Genomic DNA, 22927 nt, shown 5'->3' with positions numbered 1-22927 from the left:
TATGACAGCTCCAAATAAAGGATGCATCTAGTTGAGGAAGCATGCCAATGGCCAAATATAAGGCCATTGGCATTTTTATCTGTTGCAAAATAATAAAAAATAAATTTTTTCCCAGATCTCGAATGTTTAAGCTTAAAGTTTAAACCAGAAAAAAAAATAAAAGCCAAAAATAGGCATTCTGTTAAAAATATTCATCTGCCATGCAGGTGAATGGCAGGCTGAAGACAACATGGCTTCTGAGTAGTGGCTGCTAAGGGGGGAAGCTCAGTGTGAGAGATGTAACCAAGCATTAGTAGGCAATCCTATGCAAATGAGGATAAGGATAGTGAATCCCAATTTTCCCTGCCATGTGAACCATGTCCCTAGAGTGTAAGAGTAGGATTAGGGGAGTAACAGAGTAGAAAATAGGTGACATCATGAGGGGGTATTTATCAAAGAGTGTAAGCTTATTGGAGCAGAGTGGCATATGTTTGCTGTAAGTTACTCAGGGCTGGAAGAGGCGTGTCTACAGTTGTCTTAACTGAAACCCAGAAACTGAAGGTGTACGCTGTGCATATCACTAAAGTTTCTTGCAAAGATGCTTACACTGTGTGAGCGCGTGTGCGTGCCTGCAAACCCGTCTAAGCCTGTGTGCACATGTGTGCACCTGTGTAAGCCTGTGTAAGGCTGTCTAAGCCTGTGTGCATGAATGTGCACCTGCCTAAGCCTGTGTGCGCTCATGTGTGCTCGTGTGCACGTGTTTGCGTGTCGCTGCCCCCTGTGGAAACAGAAAGGGAAAAGGAAGGAAAAGAAGTAGTAGGAAGTTAACCAAGGAGAACTAGCAGAGCTGCCAGGTGAAATCAATCAGAATCAGCCAATTACATAGGCAGTACACTAGCCCAGCACAGCCCAGCACTTAAAACTCTGCAAACAACGTTCCCCCATGTTTTTCTCAGAAACACTGCAACTCTGCAGTCAACAAAGAGAAGTGAAAACTTAAAAAGCTTAACTGGGACAAAAAATGTTAGGGGTTGTCATTGCTATTATGAGTTAACATGTGCAAGATGCTGAGGGTGGTGCCATTTTGAATGCTGCTGAGAAACCCACAGCGAGGAGACGGAGAAGAGTGCACAGACCCAGGGTAACCTACCAGGGGCTACATGAGCTGGAGATAGTGGAGTGCTATAGAGTGGACAGAGACCTCCTGCAGCAACCTGTTGAGCTGTGCAGGCCACACCTCACACACAGAACCAACAGAGGGGAACCCATCCCAGTAGAAACCAAGGTACGTGTTGGCCTAAGAATACTAGCAACAGGTACCTTCCAGAGACCAACTGGTGATATGATGGGGATTTCACAGGCATCAGCATCCAGGGTACTGCACCAGTTCCTGAATGCCATGTCAGCACATGTCGATGATCATGTATATTTCCCCAATTCCCATGAGGTATTGGCCAGCAATATGCATCTCTTCCAGCAAATAGCAGAATACCCTGAGGTAGAGGGTGCAATTGACTGCACGCACATACACATCAAAGCACCAGCTGGTGAGTGGGGTAGGGCCTACATCAACCGCAAGGGCTTCCACTCCATCAACTGCCAGGTCATGTGCAATGCCCAGGGCTTAATACTGAATGTGTGTGCTGGCTGCCCTGGAAGCTACCACGATTCCCATATCTGGAATCTGACACAGCTGTACCAGACATTTGCCAATGGTGACATGCCTAACAGTCACCTAGTGGGGGATGTTGGATACGCACTGGTGCCATGGCTGATGACACCCATCAGAAATGCACACACACCTGAACAAGAACTCCATAATGAGGCACAAGCACAAACACGAAATGTAATCGAGCATGTGTTTGGGATGCTCAAGTCACGGTTCCGGTGCCTGGACACATCTGGTGAAGCCTTGCAGTACTCACCAACTACATGTACCCAAATTGTCATGGTATGTGCCATGCTACCCAATATGATCCTGTGAAAACAGCTGCAGCAGGAACAGAATGGGGCAGGGCCAAACAGCCCCCCACCATGGCCAAGGCCTGCAAAGGCACAGCCTGATTCAGAGGAGGAACAACCTGAGCCTGCCCCAGTAGGCAGAAGGAGGCATGCCCAGTATGCCTTGGCCTTGGCAAAGAGGCAATGCATAGCACATACACAGGCTCAGTAGGAACCCTGGAAATGATACCTCTCTCTGACTCGCACATAAAATAAAAGGGATGCCTAACTTGAAACTACCTGTTTCCAAACATATATAGGGAGCATAGTATGAGCATCTGACATAAGCAGCCCTGCAGCACCACCTGAGGCATGATTGCCATGTTTTAAGCAATATAAAGCAGTGCTAAGCAGCTTTTACCAATATTTAGTATATGTAAACAAAATTGCCTGTGCTAACTAGGGCAACATCAGGCAACCTTGAGCAATGTTGGGCAAGGTCGGGCAAAGCTGAGAAAAGTCAGGTAAACATGCTCATATTAGCTTTACTGTCCCTTAAGCAGTCTGGTCTGCCCAGCATGAAAATAAAAAGCAGTGACAGGGCTCAAACCCAAGATACTGTGCACTATAGTTGCAGTGCTGAACCACTAAGTCATGATAGCATTTCGGTAGTACAGACACAGCAGGACAATTCTACACTGACGCAAATACAAAGAAATGCTGTAACATGGCCCTAAAGAGGCATATGAGTAACCTCCCCCACAGACCTATGCAGACAGAGAACTTCAGGCCAGGTGGTGTGATGTGGGTTGTGTAGGCTATGAAGTCGCAATCTAATATACATGACATCGGACGCTAAGTTGTGTAGTACAGTAGTATGCCTCAAGCCAGTATGATAGGCAACAGTACAGACTGAAATGGTGTACCATACATAGCAGTGCAGGCATAGCAAATGTGTATAAGTATCAGGTGTGCCCCCGTGTAGAAATGTACAAAGAATAGCCCCCCCCCCCGTATGTAGAAATGTTGATAAGTCTATGCAAAGTGTCTCATGGAAGCCCTGCAGGCACAGCATGATCCCTGTTAATCTATGACACAAAGGTGAGCCCTGCTGCAAAAAGACAACTTGATTTTCCATACACATATAGTATAAATGTCTGTACCGGGCATGCTCACACACTCCAACAAATGTAGTGGATTTCATTCAGCATCACACTGAAAGGTCATACTGGGCATGCTCACACACAAATAAACGAAGCAAATGTCAGGCAACAACATACTAAAAGGTCATACTGGGCATGCTCACACACTTATGCTAAATATGGAGGTGATAATAAGGGATCTATGGACAAATGTAGGTAGTCATCTCTACTTCCAGAAACACATTCACAAAGTTGTCAGAAAATCATGCTATGTGTTCACAAAAACTGCCAAGGTCTGTGCATGTAGGTCAAAGGAGGTTCCCACTACTCATCAGTCATTAGACCCATCAGAGAGTACCACAACACACTTGTGATGAATCTGACTAGGCACGTTCAGCAGCCAGAAAGACCACTGAAGTACCCTAACAAGAGGATTACTAGCCTCAAACAGTTGCCCCATGCAACAAGACTGAATGTAACCCAATTTGTAATCTGTTGCATACTGTCTACTCAGGAGATCTCTGCCCAACAGACAGGTCCATGTCATGGTTACACTCAGATGTGTTCTGAGTTACAGCTCAATGGCACTAAATATACAGTCCCAACTGATATTGGCAACATCCTGGCAGATAGGATCAGTGTTAACTTTACCCCCATCTCACCCATGAAAGAGCACATCTCTATAATGGAAGACTGCAAAGTTGCTGTCATCACGACTGCACAGGTAAAAAACACTCTCCAAAGCCAGTATCACAGCAGCCATGGGACCAGATAACTTCCCAGGCTGTGTTCTACACAAACCACAGAATGAACAGGCACCACACTGACGTACCATGTGCAGTCATAGCCTCATCTCATGCTTTGTGTCTGCTGAATGGTGCACAGTGACGGTTATCCCACTACACAAGGGTGGAGACACCACGGACCCCAGGAACTAGTGCCTCGTTAGCCTGATGAGCCCGTTCTTCAAGGCCATGGAATGTATCATCATATAACTTATAAAAAATTACATTGGTAATCCCCAAACCCTGGACCACAACCATGTTGGGTTTGTAAAATGCAGATCATGTCTCCTAAACCCGATAGATGACATTGAAGCAGTCACCAGAACTGTAGACAAGGGTAAGGTGGTTCGCACAGCCTATGTAGATCCTGCCACAGCTTACAACACCACCTCACAATCTGGAAATATAGATAAACCCACTAAATGAGGTATAAATTGCTATGTCACAAGATGGGTTGCCAACTGGCTTACTGACAGAACACACACTGTGAAAGTAGCAGACTCCATGTATGACTTTGGACCAGTGACGAGTGCAGTACCACAGGGTCCAGTCCTGGGTCCTGTCCTGTTTTGTATCTACTTCCCTGAAGTAAACTTTAACATGGAAGGTCTGTGACTAATGAAGTTACCAGATGACTGCAAACTAGGAGCCATAATTGTAAACACTAAAGATGTGGACATCCTACAAAAGGGCCTCACTGAGACAGATGGCTGTTGTCAAAGCCATGGGCTCAAGCTCAATGCGAAATGTGCATTGTCATCCCCTTCGTTAAAAACTCTGTAACCATGAACTACAACATAGGTGATATTATACTTAACACTGAAAGTGTGACAAGAGACCTTGGGTCACAGGTAGACAGTGGACACAACTGTCATAATCGCATCCTCACAGTAGTCAGGAATCCCTCCTATGTGGCACACCTCATCACAAAATGTGTCTCATGCAGAATAGAAGTGGACATTGTTCCCCTCTACTCATCACTCACTAGAACTATAATAGAGTACAACGCCACCTTTGCTATGTACCTCACAAGACAACTCCAACAACTGTAAAGCCTGCAGCAATACCTCACAAAGAGCATTAGCAGCCTGAAATACATGCCATACACAGACCATCTCAAAATGCTCCATCCGTACTCCCTTGCATATCACCTACTCAGATGTGTTCACTGCCTAACATACAAAGCTATGTCAAACACAGAGCTGTTGGACATGCTCCACATAAAACACTCACAATCCCTCTGACCTTCAGACCCAAAACCACGAGTGAAATACAAAAGGAAGGGGTGTACCTATTTACCTTATGGATACCCACACCTTCAGGTTAGTGGCACAACATGAGGCCTTGGAGTACATGCAAGTGCAACTAACATTGGGAAAAGCTACTTATCAGATTGTAGCCTGCTATAGATCACCTACCTTGTCTCAGGAACCTCACTCAGTATTCCTGAGAACAGTGGAAAATATAAAGGTCCTATCAAACACCATTATATAAGGAGATTACAACTACCCAAACATTGAGTGGGAGAATTACTTGTGTACAACGTCCTTTTCCCAATGTTTCCTAGAGTTTAAAAACTCTTACACCCTGGAAGAGCTGGTCACCATACCCACTAGAGGTGACACCATACTGGACATGATCATCACCAACATGGGGTACCAGTGTTCCACAATAGAGATAAACCCCTCGCTGGTAATATCAGATCATAAAGTAATCACACTGGACATTCACATCCCTCCCCCCCCAGTCAATGAAACCACTGTGAAGACATTTTCAAAAGCAAACTGCACACTTCCCAAGACCAAAGTGGAAAGTTCCAAAGCCCTCTTGCTATAGGATAATGGTATACAATCTGCTGAATCATTTACAAGTGCATCCTATGAGTATCTACAGGGATGCATGGATCGAGACATCACAAATAAAATCAAGATGCACTCCTCCAAAAATAAGAAAACAATCTGGTGGTCATTGCCCATAAATAAGCTAGACAACAGAAGGAGGAAACTAACATCTGATAGAGCCAACTTCACTAAAGGAAAGGCATCACTGATCATTATTAGTTAGAAACAATGATCGCTCATAAAATAATCCAAGGACAGTTTCTAAAGACAAATTGCCAAGGAATGTAAGAATAACAACCACAAAGCCTTCGGTAGCTATACCAGACATGTAGGTGTCAACTTCCAATATGCTGTCAGCTACTGACAAATGGCAAGAAATACACTGAGCCAACTTTCATTGCCCACATCCTGGGGGCAAGTTCAGTGTAAACTTCCCCCATCACCCCCAAAAGGGCCTGTGTCCATCACAGAAGGATGCAAAGCCCCAGACTTCATGGACATGCAGGTAAAGACAGCCCTCTCCAAAGCCAAGAACACAGCATCAATGGGACTGGATGGTGTCCCAGGCTGTGTCTTACACTAGGTCCAAAAGGAACTACACCCTTACCTACATTCACTGTCCAGACTCAATCATACCACAGGCTATGTACCCAAAGAATGGCAAACACTAACAGTCATCCAGCTCCAAAAAGGGGGTGCCACAACAGAACCTGGAAACCATTGCCCTATATGTCTACTCAGCCTGGTCTACAAAGCTATTGAGCAAATTGTCATGGAATCCATAAACAGAGACATTAGGGACCTCCAGACACTGGACTCTACACAATCTCACCTTGTTAAAGGCAGATCCTGCATCCTAAACATAGTTGACTTATTTCAAACAGTTACCAAGGACATAGATGGAGGTGAAAGTAGTCCACACAGCCCACCTGGACCTCACTGAGGACTTTCTACGCCATTCCCCACTCTGTCATCATGGACATGCTTACCAGCTTGAACATTAGCAGCTATGTTCATAGGTTCATAGGTTTATACTAGGCTATCTGCCCTAGGGCATTTATAAGCCTAGCCAGAGTGTGTTTGGCTTTCAACACCCATTTTAAATTAATTTTGCTATGCCCTTTTTCGAGGTTAGTATACTGTGCCTCTGTCTAACAGTGACACAGAAGTGATACCCAGGGTAAACCTATGATCTCCCATCCACTCATCAAGATTCCTCTTGAAGAGAGTCAATGAGGGACTCTGCCTAACCTGGACTGGGATTTTATTCCAGAGTAAAGGGAGCCTCTGGGTTATGAATCTGTCCCTCCAGCATGTCCTATTTATTTCAGTGCTGAGGTTCAAGTCTCTCGAGCGCGTAGCTCGATGGGATTTGGATTTTCTGAGGTGCAGCATGTCCATTAATTCCAGGTTGGACATGGCTTTATATGTCAGGCACAGATCGCCTCTGAACAGGCGGTATGCCACTGAGTAGAGCTGGAGTTTCTTTAACCGGCAGCATATGGCATCTGTTTGAGCCCTTTGATCCTCTTGGTGAGGTACTTTTGGGGTTTTTCCAGTTACTGCAGGTGTCTGGTAAGGTACATCCCAAAAGGGGCACTGTACTCAATTATGGGCCTGATGAGGGATGAGTAAAGAGGCACGATGACCTCCCCTGATCTAGATGTGAATCCCTTCATGATTAGGTGTGCTATATAAAATGTTTTTCTAACCACTTTGGCAACGTGGTTGTCAAATGAGAGAATGCTATCAACTTGGGTCCCCAGGTCCCTAATTACTTCTTCTGTACTTAATGGATTACCACCTATGTGGTAATTTGTGGGCACTTTGTTTTTGCCAAAGGGTATGACTATACACTTTTTGGTGTTTAGCTTGAGGCCATGTCTCTGGCACCAGTTGTCTGTTTCTATGAGGCCCTTTTGGAGAATGCTTGTGTCGGCTGGAGAGTCGATTATGGTGCCCAGTCTGCAGTCATCTGCGAACTTGGTCAGCTACAGTCCTTCCATGTTGGCCTGTACCTCCGAGAAATATATACCGAACAAGAGAGATTCCAGGACTGAGCCTTGTGTGATGCCACTTGTAACTAGTTTGGAGTCTGACATGGCTCCAGCAATTCTAACCACGTGGGTTCTGTCCTTGAGCCAGTTTGCAACCCATCTAATGACATAGGGGTTTATATTTAAGCTGGTGAGTTTATCTATAATGCCCGAGTGGGGTATTGTATCGAAGGCTTTTGCGAGGTCCAGGTAGGCTGTGTGGGCCACCTTCCCCTTGTCAATGGCCTTGGTGACTGTTTCAAAGAAATCGACCAGGTTTAAGAGGCAGGATCTGCCTTTACCAAAGCCAAACTGGGTAGGATCCAGTGTCTGTAGGTCCCCAATATCTTTATTTATGAGGTCCATAGGTTCATAGGTTCATAGGTTCATACTAGGCTATCTGCCCTAGGGCATTTATAAGCCTAGCCAGAATGTGTTTGGCTTTCGCCACCCATTTTAAATTTATTTTGCTATGCCCTTTTTCAAGGTTAGTATACTGTGCCTCTGTCTAACAGTGACACAGAAGTGATACCCGGGGTAAACCTATGATCTCCCATCCACTCATCAAGATTCCTCTTGAATAGAGTCAATGAGGGACTCTGCCTAACCTGGACTGGGATTTTATTCCAGAGTGAAGGGAGCCTCTGGGTTATGAATCTGTCCCTCCAGCATGTCCTATTTATTTCAGTGCTGAGGTTCAAGTCTCTCAAGCACGTAGCTCGATGGGATTTGGATTTTCTGAGGTGCAGCATGTCCATTAATTCCGGGTTGGACATGGCTTTATACGTCAGGCACAGATCGCCTCTGAAAAGGCGGTATGCCACTGAGTAGAGCTGGAGTTTCTTTAACCAGGCAGCATATGGCATCTGTTTGAGCCCTTTGATCCTCTTGGTGAGGTACTTTTGGGGTCTTTCCAGTTGCTGCAGGTGTCTGGTAAGGTACATCCCAAAACGGGCATTGTACTCAATTATGGGCCTGATGAGGGATGAGTAAAGAGGCACGATGACCTCCCCTGATCTAGATGTGAATCCCTTCATGATTAGGTGGGCTATATAAAATGTTTTTGTAACCACTTTGGCCACGTGGTTGTCAAATGAGAGATTGCTATCAACTTGGGTCCCTAATTACTTCTTCTGTACTTAATGGATTACCACCTATGTGGTAATTTGTGGGCACTTTGTTTTTGCCAAAGGGGATGACTATACACTTTTTGGCATTTAGCTTGAGGCCATGGCTCTGGCACCAGTTGTCTGTTTCTATGAGGCCCTTTTGGAGGATGCTTGTGTCGGCTGATGATCCTTTCAATAGCTTTGCAGATCAAGCTAGTCAGGCTTATGGGGCGATAGTTTCCAGGATCCATTGAGGCACCACCTTTGTGGAGAGGGACCACTGTTGCTGTACGCCACTCTTTGGGTACATATCCTGTAGTAAGGCTGAGATTGAACAGTAGTTTTATGTTTGGGTTTAGCTCTTCTTGGAGTTCATGTAGGACGCAGCCCAGGACACTGTCTGGTCCCATTGATGCTGTGTTTTTTGCTTTGGAGAGGGCGTCTCTTACCTGAGCATCTGAGATGTCAGGGGGGCAGCACTCTGCTGGGATAGATATTTGCCCTTTGGTGGGGGGGGAGTTTGCACTGAACCTGTCAGCTAGGATGTTGGCAATGTCTGTGGGTTTGGTGTATTTTTTGTCATTTTGGACTAATTCTGAGCATATCTGGGAATTCCCACCCAGGTTCCTAACATAACTAAAGAAAGCGTTGTGATTATCCTTAGTGTCCTGTGCAATTTTTCTCTCGAAGCTGGCCTTAGACGATTTTATGAGTGCCCGTAGTTTTTTGCTAATACTGATCAGAGATGCCTTCCCTTTTTGGGATTTTGCTCTATCATGTAGTAGCTTCCTCCTTCTATTGTATAGTTTGTTTATGGCTGGGGTCCACCAGACAGGACTTCTGCCTTTGGAGGATTGGGTCTTGGTTTTATTTGGGATTGCATGATCCATGCATTCCTGAAGGTGTTCATAGAATGCGTTTATAAAGGATTCTGCGGTCTGTGCCATATTTTCCACAGGCCCGGGGGCTTTGAAGGATTCCACCTCGGTTTTGAGGAGTGTGAAATTTGCTTTAGAGAAGTTTTTCACTGTGGTTTTTTGGGCAGGGGGTGGGGTCGGGATGTGAATATCCAGTGAGATTAGTTTATGGTCTGACTTTACCAGTGAAAGATACACTTCTGGTCTGGAGCATAGAGTCCCCATGTTGGTGAAGATCAGGTCCAGTATGTTTTCCCCTCTTGTGGGAGTGGTAACAAGTTATTCCATAGCATTTGAGTTTATAAATTCTAGGACCCTTTGGGCTAGGGTGTTGGAGCTAGAGTAATGCTCCCAGTCTATGTTTGGGTAGTTGAAGTCGCCCAATATAATGGTGTTTGGAGAGACCTTCATATTTTCCAGTGTTCTCAGGAAGGCCGAGTGGGGTTCCTGGGTTTGGGAGGGTGGTCTGTAGCAGGCTATAAACTGGAAGGCAGTTTTACCCACTGTTAGTTGCACATGAATAGTCTCTGATGCTTCGTGCTGTTCCACCAACCTGGAGGTGTGGGTATCTTTGACGAATATTGATACTCCCCCTCCTTTTGTGGTTCGGTCCAAGTTTTGGGGCCGAAAAGCATGGTATGAGGTATAACCTGGTAGTGCTGGGGTGCTCTCGGGGCCTTGAACCAGGTTTCTGTTACTGAACAGATATCGATGTTCTCCATGCTAAGGAGAGTTTTGAGTGCGTGCATCTTGAGCTTTAGACTTCTGACGTTGAGTAGCATTACTCTTAGTTTCTTATCCCTTGTGATACCTATGGAGGTGGGTTTGTCTTTTGAGCCTTGCCTAAAAAAGGCACTATGGGAGTAGCAAGAGCCTTTGCAAATATCTGAAAGCCCAGGGGTGACAGGTGCAAGCCATCCCTAGCGAAGCATCGTGGCTTGTCGAGCATGTCATCCCAGGCTGACAGGCATTGGATCCCCTTTGAATGACACCAATACTTAAGCCAATTGTTGAAATTGATCATCTTGTCTTCATATTGTGGCATCATTCTTGGTGAGGGTAAGATGCTACTCAAGGTCAGGGTCATACCGGCCTGGGCTACATGCTCAGAGAGCTCCTCTATGTCTCTTTTCATGTAGTCCAGGGAGGTATGTCTCAGGTCAATCACACCAGCATAGACAATGACTGAGTAATATTTGTGCTTGCCTTGTAGTGACCTGAGTGCTTGTGTTATGTGGCAGATCCTAGCGCCTGACAGGCAGCTCACTGTGACCTTCTCCTTGTTCAGCCTGGTGAGCGGGAGGTCAGTGTGCCTGACGATAGAATCACCTATTACAAGTGTATCAGGTGTGTTGTTTAGCCTTAAGGGTTGTGACTGTTCGGCACACTGGCTTTGTGAGCTATGTGTTGCACGTGTTTTGTTTTGGGGTAGCAGTTGCTTGGGTGTCTGCTTTGGAGGTCTCTGCTGCTTAGGCAGATTTTTATTTAGAGCATCCGAGTATGTTTTTGTGTGTTTATGTGTTTGGTTTGCTGTCGTGGTAGGTCTATGTGAGACTGGAGTTGTAGTGAGTGTGGTTTCCTTAGCCTCCAGTTTGGCTATATGGTTGCATCTCTCACATGTGTTGGAATTTGTTGGGAGGAGGAGAGGGTTGTCTGTGTACATGAGGCAGTTGTAAGATTCCCAGATTCACCAGCTGGACCGGAGAGGAGATTTACAACTGACCTTTGGACATGCTAAAATAGTATTGGGAATTCCTTTATAATTGAAAAAAAGGGCCAATGGAGAACAAGGTACTCAAGAGGAGTTTGTGAGGGTGTAGTGCTTTTAATTTTTTAGTGCTGACTTATATAATTGCTTTAGTGAGCAAGTGCCAGGTAACTAAATGCAATGTGTTACAGGTAACTTAAATGCAAAAATGACAAACAGTAACTTTCTTTCAAGTGAAACAAGGAAATAAGTACAGTAAGCAATGCAGATATCACTAGGAATCCACAGAAGCGCTGAAAAGCCACGTTTTAGGTGGAATTAGCTTTTCAGGGAAATAACAAGCAAACAAACAACAAGCATACAAACAAAGCTAGATTCAGCAGGACTGGATCTAGTCTATGCTACAGCAAACAAGGTGTACCAATTTCAGTAAGAAACAGTTCAAATATGCAAGCACTATAAGCCTTTAACCAGAAATTCACAGCTCAGAAGGGCAGAGTCCAGCCTCTCCTCCCACAAGAGTGCAGACCACGAACCTTCTTAATGAAAAATAACTGGCCTGAAGCCCAAGTGCTTAAACCAGAACTAATACACTTTTAGAATAACAGACACTGAGCCCTCAATCAGCAGTTCTCAACTTAGAAGGATGTAAGCTACCTGTCCTGCCACCACAGTGCAGGCCACAAACCTTCCTAATGTAAAACAACTGGTCTGAAGCCCAAGTGCTTAATCCAAAAGACTTAGAATGATAGCTACACTTTAATCAAGTTACTACCAAGCAGTAATAAATACAATTATCACAGGATGGGTGGCCAAGTGGCTCACAGATCAAACACACATGTTCAGAGTTGCGGGTGCCATGTCCGACTCTAAGCCAGTCACAAATGACATCCCACAGGTCTTGGTCCTGGGACCCCACCTGTTCAGTAGGCACTGCTCAGAGGTACAGGCAAGCACGGGAGGAGTATGGCTGACCAGGTTTGCAAATGTGGTCCATAATCGACTCTACGGCTGACACACACATCCTCCAGAAGGGCCTTACAGAGACAGATACCTGGTGTCAAAACAATGCCCTCAAGCAGAATGCCAAAGAATGCATAGGCATCCCCTTTGGCTAAAACAAAGTGCAAATAATTTACTACATAGGTGGTTCTCCAGTACCTTTGGAGAAAGTCATTAAGGCCCTGGGGATAGTAAACTCTCCTTTGATGATCACATGGCCAAAGTGTTTAGACATTCCTTCTATGTAGCCCACCTTATGTCACCTAATGTAACCCACTTTGTCTAGTCTAATGATGTCACCATCTTACAAATATACCTGTGGAAAGTCAAACTCACAGTAATGTGTATAGAGTGTCGTGTAAATGTGTACACTTGTAGTATCATTAGCCAGTTCAGTAGGAGTTTGAATCCTGCACTTGACGTGTGTGTGTGTGTGTGTCTGTTTGTGTGTGATCTCCTTTGAGAGGCGCAACCTTTTTGGAGAGTACCCAAACACCTTAAAAGTGGTATACTAATCTTTGTCAAGTCTGATGATGTCATCATCCTGTGGAAAAGAGAACTCACAGTAATGTGTACATCACGTCGTGTAAATGCGTACTCCTGCAAAATCATAAACCAGTTAGATAGGGATTTGAATCCTGTACTTGACAAGTGTGTGTGTGTATCTGTTTGTGTGTGATATATTTGGAGAGGAGCAACCTTTCTGGAGAGTACTCAAACACCTTAAAAGTGATATACTAATCTTTGTCAGGTCTGATGATGTCACCATCCTACAAATATACCTGTGGAAAAACAAACTCACAGTAATGTGTATAGCGTGTTGTGTAAACACATGCTCCTGTAGTCGCATAAACCAGTTAGGTAGGGGTTTGAATCCCGCACTTGACAAGTGTGTGTCTTTTTGTGTGCTATGTCCTTGGAGAAGAGCAACCTTTTTGGAGAGTACTGAAACACCTTAAAAGTAATATACTAATCTTTGTCAAGTCTGATGATGTCACCATCCTACAAATATACCCATGGAAAAGAGAACTCACAGTAGTCTGTATAGTGCGTTGTGCTAATGCATGTCCCTCTAGTATCATGAAGTAGTGGTTTGAATCCTGTGTTTGTGTGTGATACTTTTGGAGAGGAGCAACCTTTTTGGAGAGTACTGAAACACCTTAAAAGTGGTATACTAATCTTTGTCAAGTCTGATGATGTCATCATCCTGTGGAAAAGAGAACTCACAGTAATGTGTATAGCGTGTCGTGTTAATGCATACTTCTCTAGTATCATGAAGTAGTTAGGTAGAGGCTTGAACCCTGCACTTGGTGAGTGCGTGTGAGTGTGCTCTATGTGTGTGACACTGTTGGTCAATGTGCTGTGGGTTTTGCTTTTACTACTGTATGACATATCAGTATGACAACAGTATGTGCATTGCCCATGTGAGGTAGCTGTGTGGCAAATACATATACGTACATGTGACCTCAATGATTGCATGTGTGGGAACCCTGCTTTCTCTAAGAACACATCTGTCATCTTTTCCAGAGTGTGCTGCTGCTTTCCAGACATTAGGTCACATCTGTATGCTTGTGACAAGGCCAGCCACTGCAGTGATCCCATGGTCTAGGTCATCCATGTCACACACACTCATTACAGTTTCTATTGAATTGTGTGAGTGAGGGTTTATGGCTGAGGTATATGTCAGACCTGTTCAAACGCAGCAAGGTCTGTCAATGATGGCTGTTCATTATAGGTGTACAACAACCTTTGTGGATATGCATGCAGACCCCTTATTGCTTATGTGATCTACCGAGGGATTTCAGAATACCTTTGGAAATGTGATTATCAAAGGAGAGATGATGTAACACTTGGTTGCATGTACACATCGGTACCTGTTCTTCATGTTGGTGGCTACGACCTATGTGGTACTGTGGGGATACTATGTTCCATAAAGGTGGATGACTATGCTTTGGTTGGCTTATTACTTTACAGCATGGGCTTGACAACAGGTATCTGTCTATATGATACCCTTGTGGAGGATGTGTGTGTCATCTGGAGAATGCACTATAGGCCACAGTATGCATCACCAGACGTGGATGAACATATCCCTACTGTGATTGCTTGTACCTAAGAGAGCTATATGCCAAACATGAGTGGTCTCAGTAACGGGTGCAGGTGAATACCACTGGTTACTGGCATAGTATACTACCTGAAGGAGCCAAATGTTACTGTGTGTCCTACATCTGTGTGCCAGTTGTCAAGACATCATCCAACAATTGGTTATGGTCAGGCTGTTGAAGTTATGTATACTACCAGAATGCAAAACAATGACAAATAGTAACAGTATCACCCACAGCACAGTGTCAAACCATGTCATACACACATGTTTAGTCAAGTTCTGAAATGTGTGTAGTACAATGCATACTGGCCACCAATAGAAACTATGGAGTGTTACTGTGTAATACAGGGCATGTCACCCTGCCCGTATGTCCACTATGCACCTACATGCAGACAGTGCACCTCCACCATGTTCACAAATGTACACCTGCAAATCTGAGCTACACACATCCCACACATATTGTCCACTCTCTAACACATGCTGCCAATACTACACACATCAGCCAAGTGGCATGTGGGTGGACAATACACTATTGGAACTAACCCTGGTGTAAACAATACTACATTGACAATCATAGCTTTAATGCATCATGCCTGCTCAGCTACACCTTCAAGCATATCATTACACTCTATTGCTGACAACATGCAAACATTGCTATACTTCTATAAAGTCACCCTGTGCATCAGCACCATGGTAGCCTGTTCCTGCATCAATGTTACAGATGACAGGAGGTGGCACAAGTTTCATCATTTGCACAGGGTGTGTTGTTGGTTTGCCAGAGGCCTACAGTGAGCCATACAATCGATATGTATGTGTGTGTGTGTGTGTGTGTGTGTGTGTGTGTGTGTGTGTGTGTGTGTGTGAGGGCCAAGAGTACTGCTATGGGCCAATGTTGATGTAATGTTTGCGAGTATGTGTTAGCCCTAGGTGTCTGGTTTATGTGTGTGTGTGTCTGCCTGCACACAGTTCCACCATGTGGTTGCCATATACGGGTATTTGTGGGACAGCCACAGACTGTACCTGCCAGGCTTTACAGATCACCGTCTCTGGCCATGGATATGGTACCTGTGCCTGGCAGGGGTGCTACTGACACTATCAGGTACTAAGCCAGACTGGGTACTATCCCCAGAGGTAGATGGATGTACACTGGACCCAGGTCTCTGGTGGGACGGTCCAGACTTGCATGTGGTCTTCTAGGACATTCTATGGACAGCCCACCCCCAACACTGCTGGGGCTGGTACTGGCACTACGGGAGTGGCTGTGACTTGAGGGACGTCCGCTGCGACTACCAGCTGCTGATGTTGCTGGCATACATCCGCGTCGATGACTCAACTATCCCGCACTGTCCTGACACAAGGACATGACATTGCGGAGGACATCTAATGTCTCAACCCAACGTCTATCAGTGACCTCAGTGTAATTATGGATAGCACCTGCTAGGTCACGGATACTGTCAATTTTGTCGGTGTTATGTGCCCTTAGTCCCAGTCTGGTGTACCGTTCCATATGTGCCTTTGCCTCCATGACAGTCTGGAACATGCGTGAGGTTGTAAGACCTGTGGCATGTCTGCCAGTGGCATGATGAGCAGCAGTGCTCCAATGAGAACCCCTGGACATCTGCCTATGTGGTACCCTTCCAGACATCTGGGTATGGCTGCTGTGTCGGGATGCATGTGCCATAGATACCACACTGTCCTAGCCACTGCCAGCTGTATGCTGTCCCTCAGCTAAGGGCATTGGTGATGGATGTATTGACAGTATGACTGTGTGCATGGATGGGGTGGATACTTGTGTACTGTTGATTTGTGGCTCAACGACAGACCCAGGCAAACATGCCTGTGCCTCAACACACCCATCACCATTATCACTATTTTGCTCAGTGACATCAGTTTCCCTGCTGCAGTGAACCAGCCCAAACTCAGCACCTGTGAGAGGAAGACAGGAAACACACTTTACGACCTGTACATGATGTCAGCACACATGAACACATGCACACATGCACACATGCACACATGAACACATGCACACATGCACACATGCACACATGAACACATGCACACATGCACACATGAACACATGCACACATGCACACATGAACACATACACACATGCACACATGAACATATGCACACATGAACACATGAACGCATGCACACATGCACACATGCACACATGAACACATGAACACATGCACACATGCACACATACACACATGCACACATGAACACATGAACACATGCACACATGAACACATGAACACATGCACACATGCACACAAATACACTCCTCACTAAAACAGACACACACACACACACACACACACACACACACACACACACACACACACACACACACATACACACACACACCACCAACAATCCAGAACATACTCAATAGTGGGTGATGGGGTACAGTATCACAAGCCAAACATTTATATCATGCGTGTCAGCATGCAGGACATGTGTTGCTCAGCAGCATGCTGTGCAAGTGTAGACAGGCCTTCTTAATAACAGTTTACATGGCTTTGAGGCATGTGTGTTGTTGTTCAGTGATTGGCCTCACCCTGGAACGCAATGTGTACATGGACACAACATTGCTGTGCAAGTATTAAAAGCTCTGCAATGTCCTGTGCACCCACACTCACAGGTATACATACCATGGCTGGATGTGTATCTGTGTGTCACATAGATATCAATTTCTGATTAGAGCGTCTGTGTCTTTAATTGAAGATAATTGTGGACACAGGTTTAGCACATGCATGCTATGTATACACACAGGATGAGTGGTGCATGTATACCTGATGGAATACCATTGCTCAACATAGCCATTGTACAGTGGTTATGGTGAGTGTAGGACATATTGTGGACATGCCAGTGCCAGCCATGACATGGCATGCTACAACACAACTGCAACGTTAAACCTCACACATACACAATGTGTGTCAGGTGACCTATACACTCAATAGCATTACAAGACATATGTGTGTCACTTTCTACAAATGTTGATTGCAATGCATATTGTGTATAGGTGCATATGTTTGCACACACACAACATTGAGGTGCATAGCAATTAATGATATGTGTAGTACTGTGGCCACTGTAACTGGATGGGGTGTAGTACCCTGACCCATCATCATGCAGCATCATGTGGTCACTCAAGGCTACTAATGTGTGCCAGACCGGTAGATAGCATGTTGTACCTGAACTGCAGTGCTATGACTACATTCACCATTTCACAGCCAGTTGTTACATGGGTTTGTAAGGTGCCCAATAGGGGGCATTGCCTAACATGAATGTATTATGTGTTGAAAAGTGTCGCACAGCCACATGAGAGGCTTCTACCCCTCAGGTATATTATGTGTGCAGTGTGGATGACATTTGGGATACTGGAGTGTGACCTTACAGCGGGTGTCTGAATCCGCCATGTGTAGCATGTTAACGATTACTGCGTATGACACAGTTGTGTATGTTGTGTGCATGTGTATCGACTCTGACTATCCAATGTCCACTACAGTGTTGCCACAATTGTGTGGGATGCTCTGTGTATTGCATGTGTTTGAGACAGCTACTCACATTACTGAGATGTGCATAGTCTCACAGCAAACATGTACAGCATGCATTATTCGCAGGTGTGTGACGTGTACATGGCCTACACCTCAGCTATGACATGCACATTTAATTAGTAATATTAAATGTAGAACACACTCACCAGCATGGGTCTGCTGCCTTGCTGTCACACCATAGGGACCTACAAGGATGTGAGACAGTTTGTCAGTGGCAACAACTGTGGCGTTGCTACTGTGTGTTTGCAATCTTACAGTAGTACAATGGTTGACAGTCACAAGCCTGCAGATTATATTCCTAATTATTAGTATTGCACAACACTAGGCACCACATCTTCTAAGTACACAGTACACATCTCACATAAGCATGATCTACCAATAGAGGTAACAGTAGTCTACAGCTATGCCATGTTACCTGCACGCTCCGTGTCAACTTGCTGGGTGGCTCCGGCCTCCATGATGACATATGTTAGTTGTTGTTGTTGTTGTTGGCCAAGAGCCACCTGGCTCAGGAGCAGCTACTACACTCTGGTGAGGGGGGGATGGATGGCTACCCCACCACCTGTGGCAAGTTGTTATCTACAGATATCAGACACATGCTGCCGGGCATGTCTAATTAAATCACTGTAGTGATGGCATACCTGCTCATATGTCCGGTTATGCATGCCTATGTCAATTACCCTACGGACAAGATCTTGCCACAGTGCAGTCCACTTGTGCTGGTTCTGGATGGTTCTTGAGAACAGCAGGGTGTAGTGCTGAACCAAGTTGGTTGTAATCACTTCCTCCTCTGCTGGGCTATATGAGGGATTACGATGGTGGGCCATGACCGTGGAAGACAATGAAACAATATGTGTGAGCAAGTCATGTGGCACACTTAACATTCTAAAGTACAGATATCAATTAACTGCCATATATAGCAACCTATTGGCTGTCAGAGGATGCACACTTTCAATACCACATATCAGTGCTCAACCTACAACTGCCTGACAGTGCCTGGCACTCTCTATATATCAAACCATGTTTTGCACAGCAACAAAGATAAACCAGTATGTAAGACTATACAACAGTACATGGCACACTGTATGCAACACAATGCACCACCTAGCCACAGGAGGTATTTATCAAGCTAATGCGTAAAGAAACATGTAATCAATTGCAATGATTGTAAAGTCCAGTTACAGTATTACCAGTATACCACACTAGTCGTTGATGGCAAACCCCTGCCTAACATATGTGCACATTCGTTAATATAGGTGGCATACTGCTGTACTAGACTATACATGTTGCTAGATACGCACTTATATCCTGTAACGCACATATGACTGAGGCCATGGTACAGGCATACCCACACACACATCAGACATACATACCAGACACAAAGGTATGGCAACCCAGATGACCTTTACCTGTGTACCATACAGTACTGTGAGTTAGTAGTTACAAAACCTTATGCCTGAGGTATGTAATCTTTGAGGACTACGGGGAACACACAAAACAGTGGTTCCAAGAAATGTGGACATACACCATACTGTGCTTTTTAGGCATACAGCTTCAGGTAGTCCTACATTTCATACAGGAGTTGGATTCACCAGCAGTAACACTCAATAAGCATACATGTACTGCTGTAGCCTACAATGGGACACCCCAGTCGACACCAAGGGACTATGTCAGACTGTATGGCATACTGCTTTTTCTGCCTAGCAAAAACATACACATCTTTTGCTGGGATCACAGCTAGGACACATAATACCATGACAGAAACAGTTATCCACTTAGCTATCACACATATACAGAACTCTGACACATTCACCAACACAGTCACCATCACACTCAGTCAACCTCACATAGCTATTATTGCAACAAGTACATGTGGGTGTGTATCAGTTCATAGGTAGGTAATAGGCTATTGGCCCTAGGGCCTATAGATGTCTAGCCATATGCAACCCTGGCCTTTGACACATAGGTATTTTCATTTCACATGGCCCTGTCAAGCAGAGCCACAGAGGTGATTCCCGGGGTGTATTTCCTATCTCCCATACAATCATCAGGATTATTTATGAAGACTGCTAATTAGGAGCTTTGTTTGCTATTGATAGGTGGTTTGTTCCAGAGTATGGGATGTCACTGAGATAGGAATCTATCCCTCCATCATGTGCTGTTTATTGAGGTGACAAGGTTTAGGTCCCTAGAGCGTGTAGCTTGTAGGGATTGTGATCTGTTTACGTGGAGCATGTCCAACAGCTCTGGATTTGACATAGCTTTGTATGTTAGGCAGAGGTCACCTCTGGGTAGGCGGTATGCAACACAGTCTAGCTGTGGTTTTGTGAGACAGTCTGCATAGGGCATCTGTTTGAGGCCGGTATTACTCTTTGTGAGGTATGTCTGTGTCCCTTCCAGTTGCTGTAGATGTCTTGTGAGGTACATACCACATGGGGCATTGTACTCTATAATGGGTTTTATGTGTGTTGAGTAGAGGGGAACACTGACCTATATTTCCCTGGATGACACGCCTTTTGTGATGACGTGTGCCACATAGATTACATGACTAGTGTGGCACTGTGATTATCAAAGGGGAGACTACTGTCCACCTGTGTCCCATGGTCTCTTATCACAACTTCGGTGTTAAGTAGACTACCACCTATGTGGTAGTTAATGGGTACAGAGATTTTGCAATAAGGGATGCCAATGCAGTGTCAACATTGAGCTTGAGCCCATGGCTTTGTCACCAGGCATCTGTTGCAGTAAATATGACCTTGTCTCTCTCTCTCTCTCTCTGTATATATATATATATATATATATATATATATATATATATATATATATATATACATACATACATATAAACATCCATTGGTGTACATATAGATATACATATAGGCACATATACAGTCCACCTTTCATGGTGGGAATATCACTTATGCGAAGGTTGTGAGGTATACAGTTATGTCATAATATTGCACAGTGTTGTGCGGAATGCATTGAAGATGTTCTCAGCCCATGTAGCTTTAGCAGGCCTCACTGGCTGCAACATTACAAACCTAACGAATCATACCCACAGCGTTTAACCACCACCTGTCACATACCAGCACTGTATGCTGTCTTGTTTGCCACACACTTCGACATACATAGAAATATGCACATAACAACCTTCTGCAACATATATATGTCCACCTTTCACAAACAGTTGCAGTATGTCCCTTGCTCTATGCACATGTTGTTGTTGTTGGGTCGCCACAGCAGAGCTCCGGTCTACTAATGATTGGTAGTTGATTTTTACGTGCCGGGTTACCAGCCCTGATGCACAACCTTCAACGAAGGTACACCCATTCATGCATTTCTCCACGCAGAAGACACTCTAGCTGAGAATCAAACCAGACGGCGTCTTATTGTGAGGCGACAACACTATCACAGCACCACCATCGTGAACAACACAGATGCTAATATATCTGACACAGACAGATCTCTCCATATGTGTATGCCATGCACACACAAGGACCACACTGTTGTAAGTCCGTGTACCTCACGGCTGACCTGTTAGGCCTTGCTGCAACATGAACAGGTGTCACATGTGAGCACATGTGAGCACACAATAATATTAGAGGGTGTATATATAGCTGCAAATGCTAAATTAGCATACTAGCCTGGTACAGCTGTTACCAATGCTAAGCTACACGTTAATATGACTATCATGCATTTGTTATTCTGTCACATCCATGTTTATATAACTGTATGCGCTACTCCCCCAAACAGACATTGTACACACTACTGTACAGAACACAGATAACATGGATCAGCTGTTTGACATTTAATGCTGAACTACATATGTCACAGTCATATCCCACTGCACACAGCTACACACTGATTTCTCCATGGCAGTAGTTATGCAGGGTATCTGTGCATAGATATGTACTGCTGCCACATATGTAAAGTACTCTTCAAAAACATCTACCAGATGTCAGTAAATACATATCTGTTACATACCTTTCCTTTGTATGTGTTTGCATTAGTCAGTTCCATGTGTTTTGTAATTTTTTTTATATCTTATTTTTTTCAATATATTTTTTTATTTTTCAATATTTTTTTTAATCTTTTTTTTCAATATATTTTCTTTTATATCTTTTGTTTTTTTCTGTTGCTGTTGTCTGTGTGTCTCTCTCTCTCTCTCTCTCTCTCCGTACCTGCAATGAAATGATTGCATGTGTGGACAGCAAGTACAGCCTGCTTTTATAGGTATTTGCACATGTGCATGTGATGGCCTCTGCACCAATTGTTGGCCTCCATTTGGCAATTGCATGCAGCCTGCTGTGTGGTACTTGCAGTACTCACTGTCATAGCAACCCAATGCTATAAATTGCTAAGTCAGGTAGGCATAGCCCTTTCAGCTTTCCAAAGTGGGGACCATGCTTGTTTGCTGTGGACACCGTTGTGTAAGTCAGAAGGTTGGTATAATTCTTGTATCTGATGCTAGGGGTGTAGCCAGTGATTTGAATGTTGTACTCAGACCTGAATGTTGTCACTTCCAGTACACAGTTGTCAGTGTAGAATTTTACTCACCCCTACAAATGCTAATACAAGATACATGGGAGTATGTAGTTTCTTTTCTACTTATACAATTAGCTGCCATACATAAGTAGTTATTGAGATGTTTTCATTTGGCACATGAACTGTTTGTGAACTGCTGTACTGTGGATATTAATGTACTCACTTCTGCACAGTTTGTGTTTTTTTTTTTGACATTAGCACAGGATGTTCATGAAAACTGGACAATTCAATTACTGAGTATGCCTACCTACATCCTTT

This window comes from Protopterus annectens, chromosome 5.part0 (genome assembly GCF_019279795.1).
Source record: "Protopterus annectens isolate FY-2018-M chromosome 5.part0, PAN1.0, whole genome shotgun sequence".
In the NCBI taxonomy this organism is placed as follows: Eukaryota; Metazoa; Chordata; order Ceratodontiformes; family Protopteridae; genus Protopterus; species Protopterus annectens.
Note: the sequence above shows the minus strand (reverse complement) of the source record.